Genomic DNA, 14348 nt, shown 5'->3' with positions numbered 1-14348 from the left:
CTTCGCCGCCTTCCAAGGGTAGCTGGCTTTGCTGGGCTGCCACGTCGGCCTCCCAGCGCCAGCCAGCTGGAGAGAGAGCCAAAGCCAGGCCCTGGAATTCCCAGCTCCCCGTGTCACCAGCCATTTTTAAACCTTCGCCGGGGAAGGTTCACCGTGCTTTGTCCTGGAAGGCCTCTGTACACGTGACCTGGCCTTCCTCCTCCCGCCAGGCTCCTCCGGCACCTTCCCTGCCCCTCTCCCGCTCAGGCAAACTCTAGCCACCGTTCCCAGCCCATTTTAACATCTTTTCCGGAACACCCTCCCTCGGCCCCTTTTCCAAACCGTTGTCCTCCCCTGTATCCTGCCATCACACTGGACTGAGTTTGGGTCTATAACTGCATGAAAGTCCAAACCCTTCCGCGGGGCCCACACGGCCCTGTATGACCTGCTCCTCACCAGCTCCCTCTCCCCTGCTTGCTCCCTCTGCGGCTCCTCACTGTCCCTCCGGCACACTGGGCACGGCCCTGCCCCAGGGCCTTTGCACATGCTGTTCCGCTCCCTGGCAGGCCTTTCCTGCAGACGCTTGTCCGGCTCTCTCCCTCACTTATTCAGGCGTCTGCTCAAACGTGGTTTGTGTGTCCATAGGGCCGGACTCTGGCTCTGAGCTCCAAGTTGGAGACGTTCGGTAATTGACCTCGTGTCCCTCCCCAGAAAGGTGAGAGCAGGTTCCGCACACGCCCAGCTGTCACCAAGCGCTGGGGTCCCGGAGCCTCCACCCCCATCCGACCCTAGTGTCTGTGCAGACCCAGGCCCAAGGGGAAGCCGTGGTTCCTTCATTCATCACGTGCACTGAGCGCCCGTGTGTGGCAGGCCCTGTGCGAGGCTCCGGGCACAGCCAGCACAGACAGACACAAGTCCTGCCCGAGGCTCACAGGCCTGGGTCTCCCCCGACCCGACCCGGGGGGCCAGGGCGACCGCGCATGCAGGCCCTGGGCGGTGGGCCGGAAGCCCAGCACCGAAACGCCCGGGAGGCAAGGGGCTTCCTGGAGACGCGCATCCTGCCGGCAGCAGCGAGGCCCGGCAGCTGTGCGCCTCGCAGGACCTCCCGGCTCCGGGGCTGCGCACAAGCCCGCGGGGAGCAGCTGCCGGGCGCAGGGCACCGGCCGCCCCACCGACCGGACGCCCGCCTGCTCCCCGTCCTTCCGGACCCGCCGGCTCCGAGTCTGGACCACACTTTCCATCTCCCTCTCCCGCCTCCGGCCCTGGGCCCGAGCCAACCTGCCTGGGAGTCACTTTCAAAGAAAAGTTTCTTTTTCTTCCCACCGCCCGCGGCTCCCCGCCTGCTCGTGGCCTGGCCGTCCCCACGGCTCCGGACACCTCGGGCCAGGGGTCAGGCCGGGGCCGCGCACACCCCCGGGGCCGGGCTGCCCACCGGGCCGGGGCTGCCCTCGCGGCCGGGCTTGGCCAGCGTGTGTCGGGTGTTCGGCCCCGAGGACACAGGGCCCACGGCGAGGCTGCAGGCCCCGGCTCGCCCGCCCCGCTCTTGGCAGCCGCGCCTCTGACATCACCCTGCGGCGGCCATTTTCCCTCCCGGCGGCTCCACGGGCTCTGGGCCGGCGGCCATTTTGTGCGGCGGCGGCGGCGGCGGCGCGGGCACGGCCAGGGGGGCCCGGGCGGGGCGAGGGGGCTCCCGGCGGCCCCGGCCCGCCCCCCCGCCGCCTCCCCGGGGGGACACGCGCGTGTGTGCCCGCCGGCCGTGCCCGCCGCGGCCCGGAGCCCGTCGCTGCCACCCGGCGCGAACCAGACCCTCGGGGTGGCACGGAGGATGCGGAAAACAAGGTTAAAAATACCCACGCGGCCCCCCTCCGTGCCCAATGTGTCAGCACCGGGAGGGGCCGCCCAAAATAACTGCTGTTTACATTGGGAGCGGATTCTTGGCGCAGCCGCGGCCTCCCCGCCGCCCGGCGGGCCCGGCTCAGCGCCAGGAGCGGCGGCCGGGCCTGGGGCCGCGTGTGCCACGGGCTCCGCTCACATGTGCGGCCATGGGGGGGGAGACGGGCGGGGGGGCGGGGGGACCGGAAGCCGCGGTGGCCGCAGTGGCCACGGCGGCGGAAGCGGAACCTCCGGCCTCTGCCCAGCTCCGGCTCCCCCTCCTGAGGTTCCGGGGGCAGGTCACTGGCCAGCGGCCCCAGGAGGCCGCAGCCGGTCATGGTCACGGCCACGGGGGTGGGGTGGGGGGCGGGTGCGGGCAGGGCTCCGGGCAGCGGGGCGGCGTGGTTCGGGCAAAACCTGCCTCTGGGCCTGGCATCGCAGGGGGGCCGTAGGGAGGTCCCAGCCCCGCTTCGCTTGAGGGGCAGGGGGAGCGGTGCACGGCGGCCCGCTCCGTGCCTCGGTTTCTCTCTCTGCAGAAAGCACACACCTGAGGTAGCTGGACGCTTGACGGGGGGAGACGCAGGGTCCGGGAAGATGTGGGGTTGGAGCCCCGCTGCTGGGGTCCCAGTGCCCATGGGGTCAACCGGCCGCCTCGCAGGGGGAGGCTGGCACTAGAGGGCCCGGCGCCCCCACCCCGCTCCGGGAGCAGGGCACAGTCAGCGCTCGGTAACGAATGCCTGCGCATGGCGGGCAGCAGCGGCGGGAAGACCAGTGTGGTCATCAGCAGAACCGGGCACACAGTGGGCACCCAGCACATGCTCACTGGGAGGATAACCTGGATCATTCTGATACGGCCTGGCATGCCGTATGTGCAGAATGAATGCGTGTGGGACAAAGGAACCTGAGGAAGGATGGAAAAATCGGGATATTCAGAGGGAAAGACCAGGTTTAGGGAGATGTGGACTCCAAGCAATGGTGACATAAGGGATTTCTGACAACAGGCCCAGGCACTGCCCATCTCCGTCCCCGTGGTCCTTTGAGAATCAGCAGAAACCCTCTATTGAGAAGCCGAGCCAACTGCTCCAGGCCCTGGATATCAAAGAGAAGGAGATGTGGCGGGAGGAGCCCGAGGAAGGGATGGGAACCTGGCCTGGAGGAGGAGGAAGACTTCCTGAAGGAGGGGACATTCGAGTTGGGGCACTGACGTATAAGTAGGAGTTTGCCAGGCACAGAATGGGCTTGTGGGGAGAGCAGTGTATGAAAATAACAGTAACAATCACTTTCATTTCTTGAGCACTTATATGCCAGACCTACACATAATCCCGAGACCTACATACAGAGCCACAGCGGGGCAGATGAAGCCCTGTGGAAGTTAAGCAATTGGTCTGAGTGCGTACAGAGACAGCTGCCTCGCTAACGTGTCTGGGTCTGACAGACTGAGAGGTGCACAAAGGTCTGAGGTGGGGCCAGCTCCAGCCCTTCTACTGGGCAGGTGAGGCCAGGCCTGCTTCCCCAGAGCCAGACGGGGGATGCAGTCCGTTCCTGTGCCGAAGGGCTTGGATACAGAAGGAGCCCCATTAACCTGGAAGCCCCCAGGAATCTGCTTTCTCCTCTTCTGCCAATGCCAAAGGAAAACTGGGGGGTTCCCTCCCTCAAATGTCTCCCCAGTACCCCAGGAGGATGGTCTGCAGGCTGGCCAGATAAACCCTTGCAGCTTCTTCCTGGATGTCCAGAGATTCCTACCGACCCAGCCATGTGCCCATTTCATGGATTTGGAAACTGAGGCACAATGAACATCTTGTTTCTTGGGTGTAAGAACCATGTGGCAAGACTGCTCGTGCCTTTCTTTGTCCCGGATTGGCTGTGTGACTCCAGGCCAGTCTCTGGCTCTCTCTGGGTCTTAGTTTGCCCAGCTGTCCCATGGGACTGAGACTGCAAAACGTCAGCCTGGACACCTTTCTGAGCAGGAATTTGGTTCGGTACCATAGGGGTTCTGTGGGTGTGGTCCCCATTTTACAGGAACAAAACGGGCTCAGAGAGGGGAAGTCAGTCACCCAGTGAGTATTGTCTGCTCCCATGCCAGGGAGCTACCTCCCCACCAGCCTCCTGCCTTATTGCTGCTAATCACTGAATTGGCACCTACTGTTTGCTGGATGAACAATGACAGACTATCACTCCTACTCCACAGAGGGGGACACAGGCACAGGGTGGGGCAGCAGCTGGCCCAAGTCCACCTGGCAAGACTGGGAATAAAAATGGGAAAACAGTGCCTGTGCAGGTGAGACACCCAGCTCAGGGCTGGGCAGCTGGCAGTTGCCCATCCGGCCTGCCCAGAGTCCCGCAGGCGGCCTGGGCACCACATCCCGACTTGCCCGCTAACAGCGTTCTGATTCCAGGAGTGTCCCTGGGTGTGTCTGGGGTGCCATGTCCTTGCTTTGCTCCTTCCTTTCTTGCATATTCCCAGGCAGGTGCTGCTACAGACGGAGGCGGGGGCCAGAGGCAGGAGGGCAGTGCCAGCCTCAGAAGGAGTTGCGTGAATCGAGTGACTAACTTGCATGTTCCCACTAGGGCCAGGCTGACAATCGCAACGGATTCTCAGACCTCTGAAATCTGCCTCTGCCTGGCAGGCCCCCGTCATCACTGGCCTGAATCAGGGCAGGGCCTCAGCTTGTCTCTGAACTGCCATCCTCGCCCCCTAGAGTCCACCCTTTCTGCTGTGGCTAGAGGGCGCCTGTGAGCCCCTGAGTTAGGTCAGTCCCTCGTCTGCCCAAGGCCTTCCAGGCGCCCACTTCCCCCCAGGTAAGAGCCCCAGTCCTCCCTGGCCCCTTCACCTCTCTACCCTCACATAACTTCCTCTGTCCCCCTTGCTCACTCTGCTCCAGCCACAGGGGCTTCCTCGCTGTTCCTCCGATATGTCAAGATGGATTCTGCCCCAGGGCCTTTGCATGGGCTGTGCCCTCTGCCTGGAATGTCCTTTCCCTAGTTCTTCACACAACTGCTTCCTCCTCACCCCTCAACTCTCAGCTCAAATGTCAAATCCGCAGACAGACCTCCCCCAAATAGGCCCCCACTCTGTCCCCTTGCCTTCCTTTATATTTCTCTGTAGCCCTTAGGAACTGGTATTAGTTCCTTATTCTTTATTTCTTACTCTCTGTCCGTTTCCCACAACAGACTGTGCGCCCCAGGAGGGCTGGGTTTTTGTCTGTGGAGTTCACGGCGGTGTCCCCAGGACCTAGAAAAGTGCTTGGCACAGTAAGTGCTTAATCAATATTTACTGACAACAAAGCAGTGCAATTGGCTGAGCACTGAGCATGTGTGCGCAATGCTGTCCTAACCCCTCCGCGTGGTTTCACCGTGTCTCCTTCAGCAGCCCCAGGAGGAAGGAGTATTTACAGATGGGGAAACTGAGGCCCAGAGAGGGATGCCACTTGCCTGAGGTCACCTGGTGAGCAGTTGGCAGGGGCAAGACCCCCCACTCTGCCCCACTGCCTTTCTTCACTGGCATCTCCCATCGCCCAGATGGGGAAACATACTCAGGGAGAGGAGGGATTTACTGAGCATCAGAGCAGGAGTGGACCAAGCCAGGACTTTGTGCCCGACTCCACCGATGCACTGCCCGTGGGCAAAAATACTGTGACAATAAACAACATCAATGACAATAATAATAATGATGACAATGATGGCATCGATGAGCACAGAATTGGCCAGCGTTTATGCAGGGCCCTAAAAGGGAGACTCGGGGGACTCGGGTCCCTTTAAGAGCCTCCCCTTCCCCAGCTGGGCCCTGGCCCGCCTCCCTTTATGTAAGCAGGCCAGCTGCCCTTGCATAACCTGATTACATAAGAAAGCAGGGAACAGGCTTGTCCATCCGGCAGCAACCTGTCCCAGCAACCTGTCCCGGACTGTCTGTGGGGCTGGCCTAATGCGCAGGAGAGCCGTGGCCACCCAGAGTGGCCACTAGGTGCAGCTCGGCCCGGGGGATGCCCTGACCCCCAGACACAGCACCCTCTGGGCGGGAGAAGGTGAAAGGCTTCTAGTGTGTGCAAGTGGACAGGGCTAGTCCCATTGCTCTGACGGTGAAACTGAGGCCCAGAGAAGGCAAGTAAGCAGCATGGAGCTGCACAGCCCAGAGTGGAGGGTGGAGGTGGCAGAGTTGGGGTGAAATCGGCCGTGTAGCCTCAGCCTGAGCCTTACTCTCTCTAAAACAGGGCTGCCAACAGGACCTTTCTCAGCAAGGCCTGTGTGCAACAGGCCCTCAGTAGTGGAACCTTAACCTGGGTGTGGGCCCTGCTCGAACACCGTTTTAATTCTGCCAGCTGGCTTCATCCTTGCTGGTTGAACTCATTCTACACCTGTGGAAACTGAGGCACGGGGGAAGGCGAAGTGAACGCCCTGTCCACGGGGCAGGCGATGCTGCTCACAGGATGCCCAGGCAGCAGGTGCTGTATCATTGCACAGTGGGTGCGGGGAGAATGCCGGCTGGGTACCAAGTCCTGGCCCAGATACTATTCTATCTGCCCCCCAAACCCTGAGGGTGGGCACAAGGAGCCCCAGACGCAGATGAGGAAACCCAGGCACAGAGGGGAGAAGGGATGCCCGAGGTCAAGCCCAAGCCCTGCCATGCGCGCGCCGTCTTCTCCCTAGCAGGCTTCCCCTGCCACCCCTCTGACCGCGGAGGCTGAGGGTACCTGGGTAGGGTGCCCTTCCTCCCCACCATGCACATTAATGCTTCCCTCTTTGGGAGGTGTGGGGCTGGGGAGTGGAGGCGGTCCCTCTCCTCCCCCTTCTCTCTGGATGCTGGCCCTTTAAGGCAGCAGGCTGCCAGGGCTTGTCCTGGGGTGACCCCAAGGGGCGGGTGTGGTCAGGAACAAGGGGCCCATTCAGCTGCTGCTGCTGCCTCCGGGCAGCCCACAGGCTGGCCTGGGGTGGGAGGCAGGGAGGAGACCGACAAAGGCAGGGAGAGACAGAGACTCAGAGAGAAACAAAGAGACAGAGAGACCCAGAGACAGAGAGACAGAGAGACAGACGGGAACAGCTGCCCAGGCTGCACCTCTGCCTCTCTGGTTCCCCCAGGTTGAGGGTCTGAGGCTCGCCCACCCCCTAGTTAGGCTCCAGTCCCCAAAGGTATTCCTTGTCCAGCTGAGGTCTAGGCCCAAACGGGGACTCCGGGGACATCAGGGGAGGCACCCCAAGCAGCCCCTTCCTGGGGGAATATTGTGGGCCGTCAGAGATGCCGGACCTGGGTTCGAATATTGACTGCCTTTTAGCTGTGCAATCTTGGGCCAGTGGCTTTGCCTCTCTGGGCCTCAATTTCCCCATCTGTTAAATGCACTTAATGCTGATCCCCACCGCAGTGGAATTAAGGTGAAATAAAGTGGTGCACATATTCCTGACATTTACTGAGGGTTTAACTAGGTAAGCCCTCAATATGCCTGTAAGCGCCCCCAGCACCCAAAACACACAGGCAGACAACCCCTGCCTCCTGCCAGATGTCACCATCTATTAGAGTTACTGCCTTCAACTGAGGACCTACTAAGCGCACACGGCCCCACAACAAACTCTGGAAACACAGCCAGGGTCCACGTCCCACATCCAGTGAACAACAGACATTTACCAGGGATTAAATAAAGTCTCCACTCTTGTTCCAGGTTCTCACAGCCACATAGCCCCACCATCTGCTCCCAAACACCGCGAACCACACGGGCGCTCCCATCCAACTGGCTGCCCCAAGACCGCCTCAGCCAGAGACACTAAAACCCACCTCCTTCCCCCTCTGAAGGCATCTTTTCTGGAATATTCTGCTCAGTCACCAATGTCTGAGGACAGGCTTATTCAACTCTGACCTGAACTTTCTGGATCCCCGACTCTGAGAATTCTAGAACTTGCCCCCCTGGATGTTCTAGAAACCAGCTCAAGACAATCCCAGAGTCCGACCTTGGGCGCACAAAAACTCAGCGTAAGGAATTCTGCAACCGGCCATCAATGGTCCAGAACACACTGGAGGATTTCGTGGATATTAGTAAGACCAATACTGGATGAGACCACTGGTGACGGATCTGGGAGCTTTAGAATCTGTCCCCATAGTCTCGAGAACCCTGCTTGGGAGATGTGAGAGCTGTTCCCAGCTGCTGTGAAGATTCTCCATGAAGAATGCTAGAACCCACCCCAGGAGGGTCTAGAACCCAACTCACAAAACTCTGAAGCTCGGCCGTGGGTAAGCAAAAATTCTGGACTTTGCTTCTGGACACCCAGAAATCCAACTGAGGAAATTCTGGACCCTGCTCCTGGATGGCCAAGAATACACTTGAGGAATTCTAGATCAAGGAACCAGCTTTCGGGATTCTGGCACCGTTTCTTGGGTGGAAAAATAACCTAACTTCGAAGAACTCCAAGGCTCCCCCCCCCCCCCCATAGCACAGTGGTTCTCACTGGGGTGATGCTGCTCCCCAAGGACCCGGGGTGACGTCTGGAGATATTTTTGGTGGTTAGTGTCGGAGGATGCTCCTGACATCAAGCTAGGAATGCTGCTTACCCCCCACCCCCACAGTGCCCAGGACAGCCCCCCACGGGGTCCGCAGTGTGACGAGGGAAAGCCCCAGGTGAGACCTTCTAGAACCCCCTCCTTGCATTCTCATAACGTGGGAGCTCTGAGATCTGCCTGGGAATACTCTAGAATTCAGATGTTCTAGAGCTGAGCTGCCCAACACGCCATACGTCAGACTGAATGCCTGAAATGTGCCAGCTGGAATGGAAATGTGAGCGTGGAACACATGTCGAATTTCACAGGCTCGGGACAAAAAAAGAATGTAAAACATCTCAGTAACTGCTTCACATCGATTATGTGTCAAAACGACATGATTTTGGATGTCCTGGGTTAAATAGAAGAAATTGTGAAAATTAATTTCCCCTGTAGGTTGACACCTGTAAGTATTAGATACCAAGAAAATGTTTAATTATGTGGTCCATAATTTATGTATTTCTACTGGGCTGTGCTGTTCTGAAACTCATCTAGAATCACCCGGAGGGTGAAGACCCCAGCTCTGGAAATTCCAGAATCTGCCCCCTGGAGGATCCAGAAGCCGTCTCAGGTCTGGCATCCTATGGTCTCCCAAGTCCCAGTCCTGAACCCCCTTCCTGACTTGCAAGTCATTTACTCTGAGATATGAGGGTCCCCCCTTTCCCTGCCCTGGCACCTCACAAGTTGGCCTGGAACTGAAGATGGGTCCGAATGGACCAGAAGATGGGCCCTTACTGGGTAACCTGAGCAGTGCCCCCCCCCTTTGGGCCTCAGTTTCCCCATGTGGACAAGACATCCATGTGTCCCCAAGTGCCCCCTCCTTTATCCTTCACCAATTCGGACCATCTGTGACTTCCTGCCCACACCCAGCTGAGGGAGAGGGGCTGGCCTGACAGCTGGCTGGGGAGGGGCGGCTGGGAGATGTCCCTAGTTGCCCTCACCACCCCTAGCTCCCTGGGCACAGGGCCAGGGTACCAACTGCAGTGCTGTCATGCCAGGAAGGCCGCCACAGGTGCAATGTGATGCCTTCCGCTTCTGCTGGCTCCTCCGGGGGCTGGGCCCTGCCTGTGTGGACAAGGCACCCTCATGCACTGCCCCGGCAGCCTTGTCCTGGCGTGTGCAGGGTGCCCGCAGGGCGAGGACCTACTCGCCAAGAGCTCCATGGCTAAGCACTCACTGTGTGCTAAGAGGCTTCTTGTTCTTAGATCAGCGGCTCTCAACCTGTGGGTCGTGACCCCTTTGGGGGTCAAACGACTCTTTCACGGGTCACTTAAGGCCATCAGAAAACACATATATAATTACATATTGTTTTTGTGATTAATCACTATGCTTTAATTATGTTCAATTTGTAACAGTGAAAATACATCCTCCATGTCAGATATTTACATTACGATTCATAACAGTAGCAACATTACAGTTATGAAGGAGCAACGAAAATAATTTTATGGTTGGGGGTCACCACAACATGAGGAACTGTATGAAAGGGTTGCGGCCTTAGGAAAGTTGAGAACCACTGTCTCAGATGCTACCTGGGTCCCCTTCACTGAATACTGCCTGTACTGACTCTACAAAGTAGGAGCTCAGAGATGGGCACTAACGTGCCCACGGCTGCCCAGTGGGCAAGAGGGCAGAGCTGGGCCTAGAACCACAGTAGGATGATGGCAATGGTTGTGATCATAGTAACTATTATTGTATTACCAACACTGATATTACATTTATGAATTATTTATCATTATACATATAGAAAGCATCACTATTTATTAATCATTTTTATTAACAACAAATAACTTTAAAATCTGTGGGACAGTAGTGATAATAAAAAACTTGCCCCTTTCACAATTTTCAGTGCACAGTTCAGTGGCATTAAGTCCACTCATATGCCCCTAACTTCCCAACACTGTGCAGCTCCAATGCGGGCTTTGGGCCTGCTGTGTTAGCAGCATCCTCACCTGTCAGTCCCTCCTGGCCACCATAACCATGAGCCCAGCGGCCTCCCACCGTTGCTATAAATATACCATCAGCTGGTGTCTGGGCCTTCACACTCATGCAGCCACCTTCCCCGTGCAGACAGGCGGCTGGCACACCTGGGTGCCTGGGCCTGGGAAAATCCAGGCTGCCAGGCACCCCTCAGCCCTTTGCCACCCAGAGGCTTGGAGGGGCGACCAGGTGCCCGTCCTGGGACATGTGTGCCCCAGTGCGTTCCCTGTGGGCAGAATGGCTCAGGCTCTCTGAGTAGAGCTGAGGTCTTCCCACTGCCTCCTGTGGCTGGGCAGAGGGTCCAGGAAGGGACTGAGCACTCATTCAGGGCCTCTTGTGTGCTTTTCGGGAATCGCTTACTCCAATTCCTCAATTCAGTGGACACAGTTTGTATTTACCCCACTTTACAGATGGAAAAACTGAAGCTCAGAAAGGGGATACGCCTCACACAGCCTGGGGCAAGCACAGCACGAATTGTATCCATTATAAAAGAAACAGGCACCCTCAGGCACCCTCCGTCCACCCTTTGTCTCCCCAGCAGACACCCAGTGCTGCGATGAAGATGATCAGGGACCAGAGCCCAGCCGGTGTGCTCAGTGGTTGAGCGTCCACCTATGAACTAGGAGGTCATGATTCAACTCCTGGTCAAGGGCACATGCCCGGGTTGTGGGCTCCATCCCCAGTGGGGGGCATGCAGGAGGCAGCCAATCAATGATTCTCTCTCATCAATGATGTTTCTATTTCCCTCTCCCTGCCTCTCTAAAATTAAAATTTTTTTTTAAATAACAGGGACCAGAAGACAGGGGAACCTCAATCAAGGGCTGGCTTGCTTTGCTCTGTGGCCCACAGGCCCTTCCCTCCAGCCCTCAGCTCCCTTCCATCTAGACCAGAGAGACAGGGCTTTGTCTTAAGTCACACATAAGCCAGGGGCAGAGCTGTGGCTGAGCGAGGTCCCCTCACTCCAGCCCGCAATGCCCTTTATGGAGACCTTGGCACCCAGGTTTGGGCACAGCAGGTACTTTTGTTGTTAATTGTGAGCTCACCCAAGGATATTTTCCCATTGATTTTTAGAGAGAGTGGAAGGGAGAGAGAGAGAGAGAGAGAGAGAGAGAGAGAGAGAGAGAGAGAGAGAGAGAAGCATCAATATGAGAGAGAGAGAGAGAGAGAGAGAGAGAGAGAGAGAGAGAAAGAGAGAGAGACACATCAATCGGTTGCCTTCCGCACATGCCCACACCAGGACCCGGGATCAAGCAGGCAATCAAGGCCTGTAACCAAGGTACGTGCCCTTGACCGGAATCAAACCGGGGACCCTTCAGCCTGCAGGCTGACACTCTATCCACTGGGCCAAAATGGCCAGGGCAGCAGGTACTTAATAATATGGCTCCTTTATTCACTATGTACTCAGGGCCTGCCCTTATTATCATCTGTACCACTGGGAGGGTGTGGGTCCCACCTGATAATCTCAAAAGTGTTTTTCACTTTTTTTCTTTTAGGGGTTTTGAGGACTCAGAATCCATGGGTTCTAATTCTGCTCTGCCTCTTACAAGCTGTGTGACTTTGGCAAGTGTCTGACCATCTCTGGATCTCTGTTTCCTCATGGGAAAGGGGAGAAGTTCCCTCGCTCCCAGGAATGGGAGAGAATTAAACCAGTAGAGAGCGGAATGGGCCCAGAACTGGGCACACAGTGGCACTCAATATGTGCTCACAGTTCCTATTAACTTTGTTGTTATTACTGCTTCCTGGTTCCATCCAGGAGGAGTTGGGGATCCCCCCAGTTTTTCCTGTCTCCTCCTTGGGACACCCTGGGCAGTCCCTCTCCACTGAGAGCTTCCCAAGCTGGCCCCTGCCCACAACGCCATTCAGGGAGGTTGGCACCGCACAAGGCGGGAGCAGGAGGCTGGCCCATGGCAGCGTCAGCAAATGGGCACCAGCTGGGCCGGTGGCTGGGGCGGGCTGGCAGCTGCCTGGAGCCGGCAGGCCTGGCAGCCCCTCCCCTGCCCACCCCTGGCACTGTGCCCCACCAGCCTCAGGTTTCTCAAGCCGCCAGAGGGGGCAGGGAGGCCTGGCTGGGCTTCAGGGTTGGGCAGGCGGCTTCCCTCTCTGGGCCCTGTTTCCTCCAGGCACCTTCCCAAATGCAAGGCAGGTTGAAGAGCGGCTCCTGGCCTCCCCAGCACCCTCATCACCTCCCTCTCCAATAATGCCTGCACCCTCTGGGCCATTCCAGCCCCAGGGCCTTTGCACTGGCTGTGCCCCTGCCTGGTGCACTCTCACTCAATCCCTCCATGCCTCCATCTCCTTCAGGCTTCATCTCAAAGGTGACCTCCTCTAAGAGTTCCTTCCTGTCCAGAGTGCACCCACCGGCCCCTCCCCATACCCCTCCCCCGCTCGTGTTTCCCTGACATCACATTCTTTTTCATTGAACTGTGAACTGTCAGCTTCTGCATCCCCTGCTCAGGGCTCCTCCCACCCAAAGTGCACTCAGGTAGCAGGCAGCCCCCAATGTCCCAAGGGGAAGCTCTCATCACCCCTCATTACAGGCCCTGCAGCTGTCCCCTAGGCTGGCCCTGGGGCACACGCTGTGACCCGTCCCTGGAACCCAGGTTCATGGCCATGGTGGCGCCAGATGGACGCCTGGGGCAGCCAAATTTGGGTTCAAGAGGTGCCCTAGGCTCTAACAGCCCAGTACTGAAGGAACCTTTCCATAGCTGGTCTCCACCCCTACATCCCCCAAAATAAACCCCAGGGTGGAGGCCTGGGATTCCCCTTTGGGGTGTGGCCCCACAAGTCCACCTGACACCCTTGGGGAGAGGTGGAGAGGTTGGGGGGTGTGTGGCACGGGCGGGCCTTGTCCAAGGACAGGGAAGGGCTGAGAGGGCAGGCGTGTGTGGTACCTCCAAGTCTCTCCATGTCTCTGGGTCCATCTGTCTTTCCGTGTTTCTGTCTGCATCTGTGTGTGTGTGTGTGTGTGTGTGTGTGTGTCTGTTGGTTCTGAGGCCCCACTCCTGATGTTGGGGGTGGCACCTCCTTTCAGCTGTACAGCGGGTGCTCCCCTCATCATCCACCCTGAACCCCTCCAGAGGCCAACTGAGGCCCGTCCTTACCCCTCATCAATCCCATGCCTCCCGTCAGGCGGAGTTAGGCACACACTGTGCTCTGGCCTATGCTGGGGCCCCCTCCAGCCCTGGAGCCCACAGGGTGGGAGCAGGGAGGTGCTACCGGTTCTCTCTGCCATTCGACTGACATCTGCCTGGCCGAGAACAGACTTAACTCTGGCCGAGAACAAGGACAAGGGTCCTGGGGAAAACGGCAGGGAGCCGAGGCTCAGCAGGGGGTCCTGGGGCAGCCTCGGCCCCGGGACCTTGGATGAGGCCTTGGCTGCTGGAAGCCTGGAACACAGACCCAGCCTGGGGGTGGCCAAGCCGTGATGACTGGCTGCCCATATTGCAAACCACAATTTCCCTTCATCCCTTTCTGCCATGGAGTGTGGCAGGCTGGAGGGGGTGTCAGCTCAGAAGCTGCCTGCATCCAAGTCCCACTTCTCCCCTTTCTTGGCTGTGTGACCTTGGGCAGTCCCTTCTTCGAGCTTCTGTTTCCTTTTCTGTGAAATAGGTACCACAATGATTTCTACTCGCGGGGCTGCTGGAAAGACGGGAAAGAATTGCTAAGCTGTCAGAAAATAATGCCTCACAGAGAAAGTGGGGCTAGGAGTTGGAGTTTTGAAGCATGAGTAGGAGTTTTCCATATGGGAAAGGCATTCCAGGCAGAGGGAACAGCAGGGGCCAAGGCCTGGAGGTGGGAAATCGCAATCGTAATGAGGATGTACAATAACCATCCATGGAACCCTAGCTCTGCCTGGACCTTGCCTTCAACAACTATGAGCACCCGTTCCTACAGTTATTGTCGAGCTTCCCATTTTATAGACACGAAAACACGGCACAGAGAAGCCAAGTGACTTGTCCTGGATCACCCAGCAGCAGGCAGCCGAGTTAGGGCCGGAATCCAG

General features: G+C 58.0%; 1 protein-coding gene and 1 long non-coding RNA gene across 7 annotated transcripts in view; one reads left to right on the top strand and one right to left on the bottom strand.

Annotated features, from left to right (window-relative positions):
• The window catches only part of NFIC (nuclear factor I C), a 64537-nt gene that overhangs the window by 31738 nt on the left and 18451 nt on the right, over positions 1–14348 (bottom strand). The window lies entirely within an intron of this gene.
• LOC118657618 lies at positions 1673–8819 on the top strand. Of its 2 annotated transcripts, XR_004968058.1 has the most exons (6): positions 1673–1818; positions 4420–4650; positions 5023–5103; positions 5219–5296; positions 6060–6290; positions 7500–8819. It is a non-coding gene; the product is annotated as an uncharacterized LOC118657618 (long non-coding RNA). The 2 variants fall into 2 exon arrangements; XR_004968059.1 differs by lacking the exons at positions 5219–5296; positions 6060–6290.

The sequence above is a fragment of the Myotis myotis genome, unplaced genomic scaffold, assembly GCF_014108235.1.
Source record: "Myotis myotis isolate mMyoMyo1 unplaced genomic scaffold, mMyoMyo1.p scaffold_m19_p_6, whole genome shotgun sequence".
NCBI classification, from domain to species: Eukaryota; Metazoa; Chordata; class Mammalia; order Chiroptera; family Vespertilionidae; genus Myotis; species Myotis myotis.
Note: the sequence above shows the minus strand (reverse complement) of the source record. Positions and strands in the feature narration are given on the sequence as shown.